Genomic DNA, 12,357 nt, shown 5'->3' on the forward strand with positions numbered 1-12,357 from the left:
TCACATGAGTAGTAAGGAAAATCCCTACAATCTCTGGGTCAGATTCTACAGTCTGTCCTAACTGCATTTGATACAGGACCTAGATTGAAGAGAATGAGAAACAAAGAAAAAAGGGGGACAAATATAGATTTAGGTTCCTCATTTCTTTATCTGGTTCAGCAATAGGCCAGTCTCTCATAGGAGCCAGGGTTGATTAATCCTCCTTCTGAGCAAGTGGGCAACAAATAAGTAGGTGAGCATAATGGTTAAAAGTAATGTGCTGTGCAGCATAGCAAAGCCAGTGCTAAACTCAAATGTGAGCTGTTCCATGAAAAGAGCTGGTGCCAATTACTTCTCTCATTGGGCAAAAGGAAATTAGGGCTAGAACTATGATGCTATGTCACAGTTTGGTCCTGCTAGGCTCCTGGCTCAATGCAATTGCATGCTGCCCCTCATGCAGCACAGATTTCAAGATGTACCTTAAAGGAAGGTACAACATAACAGGAATACAGGCAGCAGAATCTGGCCTGTATAGTACCATGTATTTACCTCTACTCACCACTTGTCATCACCTATAGCCCCCAACTTAAACCCGTCCAACACATTATCAATAAACTACAATCTATATTGGAACACGATACTACACTCCGAGAGACTCTGAGAGACAGACCCATAGTCTCCTATAGACAACCACCTAACCTCAGGCTGATTCTTATCAACAACCACAGGACAGACCACACTAATACCAACCCTGGAACTTGCCCCTGTAACAAACCCCGTTGCCAGCTTTGTCCACATATTTACTCTGCTGACACCATCATTGGACATAACCATTCCAGTCATAAAATCAAGAACACATATTCCTGCTCATCCAGAAATATAATTTATGCCATCATGTGCCAACAGTGTCCGTCTGCTATGTATATTGGACAAACATCTCAGACACTTTGCCAAAGAATCAATGCATACAAAACAGACATCAGACAGTTTCACAAAGAAAAAACAGTTTCTTGCCATTTCAACCAGCCTGGGCATTGGCTCAATGACCTTACTACCTGAATCCTGCTTCAAAGAGGCTTTAACACAAGATTTCAAAGAGAAGCCTCTGAACTGTCATTCATGCTTAACTTTGACACTTTACGAATGGAGCTTAACAAAGATGCTAATTATCTCACCCATTACAAAGATAGCTTCCCCAGTTTTCACCTCTAATATCATTACCTGATAGACATTAACCTCCCCCCCTCATTCCTTCTCTGTTCTAAAATCTGATTTGTCTATTTTATGTGTGTTCACTTTTTTTGTTTGTATCCCTTTGGTATATATGGTCATGCCAATTTTCTTCCACAATTTGATCTGAGGAAGTGGGTCTGGTCCATGAAATCCCATTACCTAATAAAACATCTTGTTAGACTTTAAAGTGCTGCATAGTCCTGTCTTTTGTTTCAGTAAGGAGACGTTATAGGTATTCAACCCCTCGGAAGAAGACATGGCAGTTTTGGGGTATGGACAGACAGCCTAGTTTTTTAGCAGACTCAGAGCCCAGTCCCTGCATCAAAAAGGTAGCAGGGACTGAACAGAGTCCTGGAGACAAGCATGTGAAAAAAAGGGCCCCTGAAGAGGAATGGGTTGACCCAGCATGTACGAGACAGAAGTTTTACATTGTGTTCAGATCATAGAATCATAGAATACTAGGACTGGAAGGGACCTCGAAAGGTCATCGAGTCCAGTCCCCTGTCCTCATGGCAGGACCAAATACTGTCTAGACCATCCCTGATAGACATTTATCTAACCTACTCTTAAATATCTCCACAAATGGATATTCCACAACCTCCCTGGGCAATTTATTCCCGTGTTTGACTATCCTGACAGTTAGGAACTTTTTCCTAATGTCCAGCCTAAACCTCCCTTGCTGCAGTTTAAGCCCATTGCTTCTTGTTCTATCCCCAGAGGCCAAGATGAACAAGTTTTCTCCCTTCTCCTTATGACACCCTTTTAGATACCTGAAAACTGCTATCATGTCCCCCCTCAATCTTCTCTTTTCTAAACTAAACAAACCTAATTCCTTCAGCCTTCCCTCATAGGTCATGTTCTCTAGACCTTTAATCATTCTCGTTGCTCTTCTCTGGACCCTCTCCAATTTCTCCATATCTTTCTTGAAATGTGGTGCCCAGAACTGAACACAATACTCCAATTGAGGCCTAACCAGTGCAGAGTAGAGCGGAAGAATGACTTCTCGTGTCTTGCTCACAACACACCTGTTAATGCATCCCAGAATCATGTTTGCTTTCTTTGCAACAGCATCACACTGCTGACTCATATTCAACTTGTGGTCCACTATAGCCCCTAGATCCCTTTCTGCCGAACTCCTTCCCAGACAGTTGCTTCCCATTCTGTATGTATGAAACTGATTGTTCCTTCCAAAGTGGAGCACTTTGCATTTGTCTTTATTAAACTTCATCCTATTTACCTCAGACCATTTCTCCAATTTGTCCGGGTCATTTTGAATTATGACCCTATCCTGCAGATTAGCCGCAACCCCTCCCAGCTTGGTATCATCTAGCGTACTTTCTATACCAATATCTAAATCATTGATGAAGATATTGAATAGAGCTGGTGCCAAAACAGACCTTTGCGGAACCCCACTTGTTATGCCTTTCCAGCAGGATTGTGAACCATTAATAACTACTCTCTGAATATGGTTATCCAGCCAGTCATGCATCCATTTTATAGTAGCCCCATCTAAGTTCTATTTACCTAGTTTATTGATAAGAATATCATGCAAGACCATATCAAACGCCTTACTAAAGTCTAGGTATACCACATCCACCGCTTCTCCCTTATCCACAAGACTCGTTATCCTATTAAAGAAAGCTATCAGATTGGTTTGACACGATTTGTTCTTTACAAATCCATGCTGGCTGTTCCCTATCACCTTGCCACTTTCCAAGTGTTTACAGACGATTTCCTTAATTACTTGCTTCATTATTTTCCCTGGCACAGAAGTTAAACTAACTGGTCTGTAGTTTCCTGGGTTGTTCTTATTTCCCTTTTTATAAATGGGCACTATATTTGCCCTTTTCCAGTCTTCTGGAATCTCTCTTGTCTCCCATGATTTTCCAAAGATGATAGCTAGAGACTCAGATTCCTCCTCTATCAGCTCCTTGAGTATTCTAGGATGCATTTCATCAGGCCCTGGTGACTTGCAGGCATCTAACTTTTCTAAGTGATTTTTAACTTGTTCTTTTTTTATTTTACCTTCTAAACCTACCCCCTTCCCACTAGCATTCACTATGTTAGGTGTTCCTTCAGACTTCTTGGTGAAGACCGAAACAAAGAAGTCATTGAGTAGCTCTGCCATTTCCAAGTTTCCTGTTACTGTTTCTCCCTCCTCGCTGACCAGTGGACCTACCCTCTCCTTGGTCTTCCTCTTGCTTCTAATGTATTTATAAAAAGTCTTCTTGTTTCCCTTTATTCCAGTAGCTAGTTTGAGCTCATTCTGTGCCTTTGCCTTTCTAATCTTGCCCCTGCATTCCTGTGCTGTTTGCTTATATTCATCCTTTGTAATTTGTCCTGCTTTCCATTTTTTATATGACTCCTTTTTTATTTTTAGATCATGCAAGATCTTGTGGTTAAGCCAAGGCGGTCTTTTGCCATATTTTCTATCTTTCCAATAAATTGGAATAGCTTGCTTTTGGGCCCTTAACAATGTCCCTTTGAAAAACTGCCAACTCTCCTCAGTTGTTTTTCCCCTCAGTCTTGATTCCATGGGACCTTACCTATCAGCTCTCTGAGCTTACCAAAATCTGCCTTCCTGAGATCCATTGTCTCTATTTTGCTGTTCTCCCTTCTACCCTTCCTTAGAATTGTGAACTCTGTGATTTCATGATCACTTTCACCCAAGCTGCCTTCCACTTTCAAATTCTCAACCAGTTCCCTCCCTATTTGTTAGGATCAAATCTAGAACAGCTTCCCCCCGGCAGTTTTTTCAACCTTCTGAAAGAAAAAGTTGTCTCCAATGCAGTCCAAGAACTTATTGGATAGTCTGTGCCCTGCTGTGTTATTTTCCCAACATATATCTGGATAGTTGAAGTCCCCCATCACCACCAAATCTTGGGCTTTGGATGATTTTGTTAGTTGTTTAAAAAAAGCCTCATCCACTTCTTCCATCTGGGTAGGTGACCTGTAATAGACTCCTAGCAGGACATCACCTTTGTTTTTAATCTCTTTTAGCCTAACCCAGAGACTCTCAACACTTCCATCTCCTATGTCCATCTCCACCTCACTCCAAGTGTGTTCATTTTTAATGTATAAGGCAACACCTCCTCCCTTTTTCCCCTGGTTTACACGTCAGAGGTGGTGGACTTTTCATGACTTGGCCAAAAGGTTGAGTTCCCTTAATGAAGGAAGCCAGTAGATGATCATCAGAGAAAAGAAATGGAGCTAGAGACAGGTCCAAGACAGGGAGACCTTGCTATATAAATACACATGGCTTTAATACAGCTGGGGTAACAAACTTTCCTGGTCATATTTTAAACATTTTATGTGAAAAATTACAACTTCAAAGCTCTGAATCACAAGCTACTAGCACATGGACAAGTCTACCTATTAATGGGTGTATGGAAAATACCAATATGCATATGTGTATCGAAATGGTATTACATTTTAAAGTCTGTTAACATAATGAATTACACATATAATACAAAATACATTCATGCTAAAATTCGACACTCACCACGGGGGCCTCAACTAAGACACCAACTACCTTACCCATTACAAAGATAGCTTCCCCAATTATCACCTCTAATACCATTAGCTCACAGACATCTACCTTTCCCCACCTCTAATATCATTAACTCACAGACATTTACCTCCCCTCCTCATCCTCCTTCTGTTCTGAAATGTGATTTGTCCTTTTCATATGTGTTCATTTTTTTAATTGTATCCTTTGGTATATATGGTTGTGACTATTTTCTTCCACTATTTGATCTGAGGAAGTAGGTCTGGCCCACGAAAGCTCATCGTCTAATAAACCATCTTGTTAGTCTTTAAAGTGCTACATAGTCCTGTATTTTGTTTCAGCTACACCAGACTAACACGGCTACATTTCTATCATATATAATACAGTTCTGTAAACTATCCCATAGAGAGTCTTTGGGTATTTGAAATATACATCCTTAAGTATAGGATGGCCAGATTCTCCCACCTTTTATTCATCTTCCTCTGAGGAAATCTATTGCAGAATAAGATACTACTCATCATGAACATGGGTGTGTGAATCTAGCCCTTATGTATTATAGCAAGCATTCTGATCTTCATTCATGTGTATTTGTTAGTAACATAAGTACATCATCACTCTTTAGGGCCAGATGGTGAACCCATACTCCAAATGGAGAACAAATCATTCAGAAGAGTGGGCTTACTGAACTCAGTGAGACCACTTCTGTAAGTAAGGGGTCACTAACAGCACCAAGATGTTCAGAGTTTAGCTGCTCATGGCTAAAAGATTAAATAAAAAGAGTAACCCTCTGGAACTTCTGGAAAACAGGAAAAATACAGTCTCTTCCATTGTGCATTTGGGGCAAATAAAAAGCTAGGGAGCAGAATGTCAAGCAAGAAGCAACTAAAGAATCATCATGCCACAACTGATATAAATAATACAGGTGGAAGGGTACAGTAACGTTAACTGCCCATAAGTTAGCAAGGCGGCTTCTACCTGGCATGCAATAAAACTCTTGGTAAATTAAGTCCAAATATGGTTCCAGACCTGCAGAGAATTTGATCCTGATCCAAATCTCACTGAAGTTGATGGAAAGTCTCGTACTGCTTCAAAGAGGCCCACAGTCTCTTTGGCACTACCTTGGCTCAGATGCTTTCCATTTTGCTAACACTGAAGTTCTACGGAGCCATGTAACTTTACGTTTGGATGGCACACATAATAGACATGTATTTCCATAGATACACGTTGGTAGAACAGCCACACTGTGAATGCAAAATTAGGGCAGAACTGCTGCTGTGAGGAGACACTGAGTCCCTGAGCTCCCACTGAATCAGCAACCATATTAACAGTACCAGGCCTTAGAAACAGGAAAAGTCATATTCAATCATAATCTTTTTTCTCCTCCTCCTTCTTCTTTTTCTCCGTCTTTTCTTTTTGCCTTAACTGGTGTTGAAAACACTAAATATCTGAGAGGAGGCACTCAGCACTATACAAGACGATTCCCTAATTACTTTGAGAATTCCCTCCAGAAGTGAGTAATTCTTTCAAAGCATGTGTCAGTTACCTTTGGATTGGGAATACCTGCAGAAAGGCCATTATTTGAATCAAGAATAGCCTTCTGGATGGCATCCAGCACACTTGATGCAAGATGTAAAGATGCCTCTTATTAGAGTTGAACTTCCATTACCTGAGGTCTCAGGTGACATGTGACTGTTCAGCTAATCACAGAGCTTGCCTGTAGTCGCATTTGTACGTGGCTCTGTGCTTTCCTACAGATATTGTCATTTGACTACGGTGCTTTTCTGCTTAACTTCTATGTATGACTGCTGTCCTTGGGATGCAGTAAGCGCTAGAAGATGTAAGTGGCCGAGGGCAGGGGAACAGCCAGCCATCATAGCCCCAGCTCCATGCACCCGAAAGGGCGGAGCCTGGGCTAGAAGGGGTGGGGCTAAGGACAGCCAACTCTCTGCATCATCCACATGGAGAGAACCATGCTGCACTTGGTTAGTAATTTAGGGGAGGCCCTTTGAATCACTGGGCCCTGGGACAACTGCCACCCTGAATGGGTGGTCCTGGCCAGGAGTGTCATTAACTGGGATTTGGTTAAATATATAAAATGTTTTACCCAGGAAGGCAAAAATGTACAGTATTCTTGCTACAAGATGCGTGAGTTAGTCCATTTAATAAGCCTCATTCAGCCACTGTGCTAAGTTCTAATATGAATGTGCTCCACTCCCTGGCAATGTTTGTTCACCACTCGACAAATTATTGTAGGTCTCTTCATTATTGTGGTTAAAATATTTTCTCACTAGTCTGATATTGAAGAAATAACACAACATACAGCTGTACTGCACACAACGGAAATCACAGGTTTCCATGCAGCATTCTAATGGCTCTGTTCAATTAGCACAAAATTTAGTTTGCACTAATTGGTCTGAGGCGAGGGGTGCATGAAATTTACCCGATGCATTCATTTTGCATTTCATGGCGCTGGGGAAGGTGTTTGTTTTTCTCTCAATGAAAATGGATCCTTGAGTATCACCGGTATCGTTTCTAATCAGCATGTCTGGATATAAAGTGAGGTGACTGGAAAAAGTGTAACAAATATGCATGGAGGAAAGTATGAATCTAGCCCCCTGGCCTAAAGAAGAGTACTACAAGCAAGAACTCTGTGGCATTCAAAAGCTTTTCTTTTCACTGTTTGTTAAAGTGAAGTCTTTTCAGGGAACAAAAGTAGATCCACAGTGAGATGTCTGTTAAATCAGTCTGTCAGAAAACTCTCCCTTTGTTGAAATGATAATTTCACTATAATAGTGATTGTGACTTGGAGGAGTCTTTTATTTGGTTGGATTTTTGTTTTTCAGCACAGTTTTTCACGCAAGAACCAGTATTTTGGCTGCCTCTCTAGTCTACAGTATATTAATGAAGTGTTCACCATACTACTAGGCTGTGTCTAGACTGGCGAGTTTTTCCGCAAAATCATCTGCTTTTGAGGAAAAACTTGCCAGCTGTCTACACTGGCCGCTTGAATTTCCGCAAGAACACTGATGATCTCATGTAAGATCATCAGTGTTCTTGCGGTAATACTGTGCTGCTCCCGTTAGGGCAAAAGCCCTCTTGTGCAAATCATTTGCGCAAGAGGGCTAGTGTAAACAGCACAGTACTGTTTTCCGCAAAAAAGCCCCGATCGCGAAAATGGCGATCGGGGCTTTTTTGCGGAAAAGCGCGTCTAGATTGGCCACGGACACTTTTCCGCAAAAAGTGCTTTTGTCGAAAAGCGTCCTGCCAATCTAGATGCGCTTTTCCGAAAATGCTTTCCAGAAAATCATGCCAGTGTAGACATAGCCCTATTGTATGGAGCCGGAATTGCTCTAAAAAAATGTTAGACTTAGCCTTATGGCCCCTGGGCAAGGCTGAGGAGGAGGGTGCTCTGCACCCCTGGAGGGTTGGGCTTTAGATGAAAGGCGTGTGACTGGAGCTAGCCTCCCTCATGCAATCTCAAGACTACCCAGAGTGTGCTGAGCCTCCCCCAGGCAGAGCATACTGCTGCCCAGAGCATGCAGCATGGGATTCCAGCAGCGATTTAAAGGGCTAGAGGCTCTAGCTGCCACAGTAACAGCAGCAGCATCCAGAAGCCCTGGGCCCTTTTGAATCATCGGGCCCCGGGGCAGTTCCCACTTTCTCCTCCCCTCCCCCCCCCATCAGGAGGCCTGCTTAGCCTATAGGAAACTCAGATCTGTGTATGGAGTTGCATGTAGCGGTAGCAATCATAGAGGAGATCAGAGAAGATATTGTGCCTCAGTCATATTCTTCTTAGTTTCTCTGGAGTTCTCTTTTGGTGCTGGGACTTGGAGGTAGTATGTTATATCAGCCCTTTATGAGGTGCATCCCAAAGCTCTCTCTCCCCAGTAATTGCTGAAGAGGTTCCATTGCTCTGTCCTTCCCTGGTCACTGCTCACATCCTCCTCACCTATGTGTTCATAAGGGTGAATGTCATGTACACAGCCTCTCTTCTTCTGACCTAGACCCAAGATCCAGAGAAGGCCCACATAGCCATGAGAAGATGGGAATGGGATTGTGCTGAGGATGTGGTAACAAGCTAGCTCATCATTTTGTGAGTGTCCTTAGAGCTGGATAAATACAATAAACACTTATCTGCAAAAAAAAATGTAAAAACCAAACTGCAAACTGTAAATTTGCATATGCAAGTGTTCATGTTGGAAGTGAGCTCATCTAGAGAATGGAAACAATATCATGTGATCTCTATGACCAATCAAGGCTAAGGGACACAAATAAATTATCATATTATTACAATCTACAATCAGTTCATAGAATAAAACTGAATGAAGAAGTTCACATAATGAATATATTCAAGGCAGTCATACTTTTTTCAGGATGTTCTGCAAGCAGAAAAATTAGACTAAATTCAGTGAACATACCATTTATTATGGATTATTTGCACAACTCTAGTGTTATTGGTTTTCCAGGAAAACTGTTTGCTCCTCTAACTACTATCTGATTCGATTTATTGGTAAGCATTATTAGTTTCAATTTTTAAGAGCAAAATGAGCTTTTTCTTACAGTACATTTAAAAAATACACCTTTAAAAAATGTCTTCATAGAGGAATGAAAAGCTTGGTGTTTTCACCCACAAAATTTATGGAAACTCTCCCCAAGCAATTCTGATATCTCACATACATCAAAGAGCTTTACAGTACCGAGCAGGTATATTATAACAGTATGACCGCTGCTTTGAAATGATCTTTTGTCTGTTGCACAAGTGCTGTTCTTTACCAGCCAGATTGGAATAGATTCTCATGAACATTGAGTTTGTGGAGTTATTCCTGATTCACACTTGTCTAAATGGGAGCTGAATCAGGTCCATCCTTTAGATTTATTTTTGTATGTTTGTATTTATTTAAAGGTAAAGTCAATTATATAAATGGCAAATGAAAGATTATGTGACTCTGTGAGCGGTGAACAAACTGTTCTGAATACTCATATTTCTTAAAACAACAGAACACCATTAGGGTTTATGTTTCTATCATTCTGCATCTAAATTTGCCTTTGATGGGACTGCTTCATTTTGAATCAACTTCCATCGTCCTCTTAATTGTTCTGTCAACCTGTTTGGGATCTCATCTACCTTCCTCATTATGGCCTTCAGAGGGAGGGCTTCTTCCACACTGAGAGTCAAGAGCTGATCATGTCCCTCATTTAGACTCAACACATCTTTCCACAGCCCACTAATTGCATGGCAGCTCAGGCTCATTTGTCTTCCCAGATCGTTAAAATTCATCACCATGCTCTGTGAGCTCTCACTCCTGCCCTCGGATGGGCAGCTGTAGATTATTTAGCTAGACCAATCCCTAATGTTTTTAACTAGAAACTGACCCCAGCACCTGAGCACCTGCTGGGCTCTTAGTCTCTGTCATGTTAAAAGAGTGCACAGAAGGACCTGAGCCATCAAAAGCATCCTGCTGCATTACATTAAATATTGATAAAAAATATGCAAATTGTTTATTGATCTTTGCCAGGAAGGCCTGAGATAATGAGAGAGAGACTGTTTGAGATGATGCTTGGGATTTTTAACTGTTTGCTTTTTCGTGGGGTATTTTTTTACATTATTCTGTGGTGTTGATCATGCAAGTTAATGAGGTCATGTGGTTCACTCCGTATTTCAGACTTTACCATTGGTTTGAAGATAAAAAAGATCAATGCACCTTTAGTGTGCATCACTACCAGCAAGTGATCAATCTTCAACGGACAGAAGTGTTTGTACAGGTGCAATGCCAGCAAATCTATAAATATTGGTCTGGTTAATATTGTACTAATCTTCATCTCTAGGAAGGTGCTTTGTTTCTAATTGCATTTATTTTCCAGGTGGCTATAGAGAAGATATTTCAGTAGTTATGCTCCTGGTGAGGAGTTTCAAAATGATTAGTAAATAAAACTCTGAAACCAGTTCTTCTCAGAGTATTAATTTTACTGCATAAGATTCCCATCCTTCAGCTGATTGACATGTGACAGAGTTTGGCTGTCTATCTTGTGCCTTCACATGCTAGGGGAAAGTTACACTGCAATTACAATCTGGTATTTTCTCTATTTTTTTCCTCCAGAATGCTTCAGGTGCTATGTGAAATATGGGATGAGAAGGTGGCCAAAATGACCTTTGCTCCCTATACAGACCAGTCACTGGAAATTGTAAATTTGTCTTGCCTCGTTAACCTACTGTATGCCACCTCAGCTGGACTCAAGTTTTAATTCAACTTGGTGATGTGACTGAAAGCAGCCACTGATTAAACAAATCCTTAGAGTGGCTGCAGCATCCCCAGGAAACAAAGGGGTATATCTACCCTACCAAACGCACACCCCCCACACACAAAACTGAGTCTCAGAGCCCGGGTCAACTGATGAGGGCTCATCTGTGGGGCTACCAACAGCAATGTAGATGCCCTGGAATCTGAGCTGTAAGACCTGGCGATGAGGGAAAGAGAGAAAGAGATCACAAGTGTCTGAAAATGCTTGAGTTCAGACCACAGCCAATAGCATTTAAAGAAAAATGCATGTGAAAGACAGACCTCTTTGTACAGACTGGACAAGGAAGAAATCTGGGTTCTTTGAAGACTGCTGTCATTACTATGCACAATGGCACTTCAAGGTGATACACTATGGGTACGTCTAGACTACAGGCTTTTGTCGACAGAGGCTTTGTCAACAGATATTGTTGACAAAGATATTGTTGACAAAGCTTCTGTTGACAAAGAGCATCTAGACTGCATCCAGTTCTGTTGACAAAGCAAGCTGCTTTGTCGACATGAGAGTGTAGACGCAAAGGACAGTGTAGATGCAATAACGCCTTCTATCAACAGAACTCTGTCGACAATAGGCGTTATTCTTCATAGAATGAGGTTTACCACTGTCGACAAAACTGCCGAGGTCTGTGTAGCCAGACAGACTAACCCCCCATATCATCCATCTTATTTGCCTCTCTGAAGCATACAGGGCAGAGAAGGAGCAGTAAAATCAGCATAGTCTATGCTGGCTCATCTGATCCTGAGAAGCTGAAAACATAGATATGAGGAGAGAGCGATTAAGGCAATAAGCTGGCCTTGAGGCTGCGAGAACTGCCCCTGGCTGGCACCCATGTTGATTCGAACACACACACAGTCCCTGGGAGAGGAATTTCCCACTGAGAAAAGAATCCCCAGTACTTCCAATTTAATCATCTCAATTCTCTCTTACAAGTGTAAATTAAGTTCACAACTCCCTTGTAAGAACTGGTCTCACAAAAGACAGACCAGCCCCATTTGGCATGACAGACAAGAAAGAGAAATACGTGACCCCATGGGTATATAAGATAGGTCCAGCACACACTCACTGTGAGTGTCATTCTACCCTCTACCTGCTGGTCGAGTTAGGTGTTTGACCTCCCGAGGTTCTATGGGGACACCCACCTCGTATTTTCGTCTTTCCTAGGAATTGAGGGACCGGCCCTGGCCTGACATGCTGGAGTCGAGAGGCACAGAAGGGGGTAAAAATTGTACCTGGATGTGGTCCTCTGTCTTAAGTGTACACATAGAAAGAGTAAGCTGTTACTTGGTACCATTATTTCTATTTTTCTGTCTTTATCTTCTTTGTAACCATTTTTAAGATCT

At 41.7% G+C, this 12,357-nt stretch overlaps 1 long non-coding RNA gene across 1 annotated transcript in view; it reads right to left on the reverse strand.

Annotated features, from left to right (window-relative positions):
• LOC112544776 (uncharacterized) overlaps positions 1-12,357 on the reverse strand; it is a 242,001-nt gene that overhangs the window by 41,925 nt on the left and 187,719 nt on the right. The window lies entirely within an intron of this gene.

Source organism: Pelodiscus sinensis, chromosome 5 (assembly GCF_052426305.1).
Source record: "Pelodiscus sinensis isolate ZL-2025 chromosome 5, ASM5242630v1, whole genome shotgun sequence".
Classification (NCBI taxonomy): domain Eukaryota; kingdom Metazoa; phylum Chordata; order Testudines; family Trionychidae; genus Pelodiscus; species Pelodiscus sinensis.